This window comes from Perkinsus marinus, assembly GCF_000006405.1.
Source record: "Perkinsus marinus ATCC 50983 genomic scaffold scf_1104296960718, whole genome shotgun sequence".
Classification (NCBI taxonomy): Eukaryota; Perkinsozoa; order Perkinsida; family Perkinsidae; genus Perkinsus; species Perkinsus marinus.
Genome location: NW_003206006.1, coordinates 234 through 2,965, shown reverse-complemented (window position 1 = coordinate 2,965; position 2,732 = coordinate 234). Strand labels below are relative to the sequence as shown.

The 2,732-nt window shown below is 47.8% G+C and overlaps 1 non-coding gene across 1 annotated transcript; it reads left to right on the top strand.

Annotated features, from left to right (window-relative positions):
- The first annotated feature begins 1,614 nt into the window (after positions 1-1,614).
- Positions 1,615-1,686, top strand: Pmar_PMAR015400. The gene has a single exon. It is a non-coding gene; the product is annotated as a tRNA-Gln (tRNA).
- Positions 1,687-2,732: the final 1,046 nt, after the last annotated feature.

The window sequence follows — 2,732 nt, the reverse complement described above, 5'->3', positions numbered from 1 at the left end:
GTCTCCTACACCACATTGCGGACTTTGACGCGCGTGCATAGGCCCGAGGAGGCGGATAACTCTCTGCTGTCTTGATCTAAGACTACTGGGCATCGTAGCTTGTCGACTTGAAGCTCGGCTTAAGTATCCGACTTGAGCTTGGCAACGCCACTCAGGTCGCCTCCTTACGAGGGCATTCCAAGGGTCATGTCACGGCGTTAGAGTCGCTAGTCGATGCAAGGTGCGGCGCAGTCCGATTGTTGGCTCTTCGTTTCACCATAGAGATCATTGTAATCTGTACTCGATAAGACTGGTCCGTGTATGTTAGCTAAAAACACTGTTGCCGACAATTCTCTATAACGTGTTGGTGAACATACGTTTGTGGTCCCACGAAAACGAGTTACTCATCTTCGTGATTTTCAAGGTTGCTCATCTCTGGCGGACAAGATGGTGTCGTGTGCGTTTGGGATCCCCGCTGTGATATCCGACGCCCAGTTGAACGACTAGTAGATCTCCATGCCAGAGGAGCTGCTGTTGGCGATATACACGCAACCCGAGAAGGCACTAACCTCATCACTGTTGGTGCTGATGGAGTCGTCAATGTAAGCTCATCGGACTCTGCAAAATGTGAGATGGTATCTGGGCTCATCATGCATGACTTGATAATCGACCTGTTTTAGTGTTTTACTGTAAGGTATTGGACACGAGGATTGGTTTTTCGACTGCATGCAGATGGGAGCATGATCATGAAAACTTCATATATGCATCGATACTCCTCGGCACGCAGGTGAACGGCTCTTCCTGGATTCGTGGTATCGTATTAGCTTTGGCGTGAAGTTGTCCACTCCGGCCGAGCCGTACTCACCGCATCATAGTTCCACAGTTTTGTTTGGGACTAAATCACCTCAGTTGTGTACTGCCGGTGGAGATGGAACGGTAGCTGTGCGGGATATCGTCAGCGGATATCTTCTCTATCGTGAGAAGGTTGCCGACAACGCTCTTCGGTGAGGTCGACGTTGTTCGGGAGCGTCTCCCACTGCTTTTCTTCATTCCAGTTGTTTCGGTGTTGTCCAAGGCGGTCTGGTCGCTGCTGGCGACGATGGCAATTTTTTGATCTGGAATTGACTCAGTGCATGAAGTGTCACGTGCTTCTAAGTTGTCGGGCCCTTGAATCCGGTTGCGTTGAGTTCATCTGCCTGGTACACGGCTGCCCGTGAAACGCAGTATCTGGTAGGATTCACGTCAGGGTCATTCGTGTAATACAGCCGAGTCATGTGTGATGCGAAAGTGCCCCTATCACAAATATGCCCCTGGCGATGTGGATTTGCAAACGCTGCAACTCTCTGCGACTGTCACAGAGGGGCCGAAACCGGACTAAACAGGTCCTGAGAACAAGGGGTCCAGGACCCCTTGTTGGCAAGTCTTCTTCTTCCCTTATCGGTGGCACTTAGTCAACAACCTTCAGCAACTTATTCAACCAAATAACACGCCCAAATTCAACAATTCAAGTTTGCGTTCCACAGATTGTCACTAAATGCAGTCTACGTCGGTGAGTCCTAGTTCATAGTTCCTATCTGGATGGAAGATTCTGGTAACCAGCTAGACTCAAGACACTAATTAGCATAAAATGTATGTGGTTCTATAGTGTAGTGGTTAGCACTCTGGACTTTGAATCCAGCGACTCGGGTTCAAATCCCGATAGAACCTATTGAGAAAAACACAATATTAACATCAATCATTCAGTGATTAGTGAGTCTGAAATAGATACTCGGATTCAAAACTTTGATTGTCGTAAATGTGTGGTTCTAAATAATGTGGGTATTGGCACTCTGGAATCAAAATATCGCAACTCTGGTTCGATTCTCTATAGAACCTAGGTGCATAACTGATGCTCTCCACATTCGACAATCTAACCTGTGGGATATCCAGCAGTGCTGCTGTAACCGCTTGCTCCATCGGAGAGACTAATTGGAGACGCATAAAGGAGGTGAGGAACAAATTTGAGGACTCGAGAGGACACCACGTGAGCTTGGGTCTTCGAGATTAGCTGGATACAAGGTGCACCTTGTGAGATCGCCATGTTCATACACTCGACGACCATCCAATCTGTCACAGATTATCTGTGGGACAACTATAACACCTATTCAGCCTAGCACCGCTAGTCAGTAGCGCTCCCATGCAGTTCTGTAGGACAATGCGGAGCACCTCGCAACGCGAGGCTCGCGCTGCGCTACACCTAAGTGGTCTAGTTCGTTACACTGAAGCTGCGGTGAGAAGCTCAATGTGATGTATTCTATTGCAAACTGTGACAAGATTGCACGTTGATGTTTGGGTGGAGGGTTAACCTTTTTTGGGTGATTCGGTTATGAATCGTGTGCTATCTATTCTATAGTTAGGGTTTCATGTGGCTTCCTGTTCCTTTTCTGTTGACCCACTACCAGTGAGCTACCGCCTGAGCTGTTGCCTGGTCCTTAACTACATGTGTGCCAAGGGCAGCAGGGCGTCAAAAGCTCAACACATTCGGACGATCGAAATTTTGACTGAAGGCGTTCCATCATTGGCTCTTATAATGAGAGCCTTATCCAATACTAAATCAGAATAACACAAGAGAAAATTCGACAGAAACGAAGTTGCAAACTTTCTCATGCGAGCATTTCCCTGCTGGGGATACCGTCTATAGAGAGAGGCGTGTCGTGCGCATCTACATACTTGGCTGAAAGCAAAAACACTATGCAAACACACGAGTCCTTATC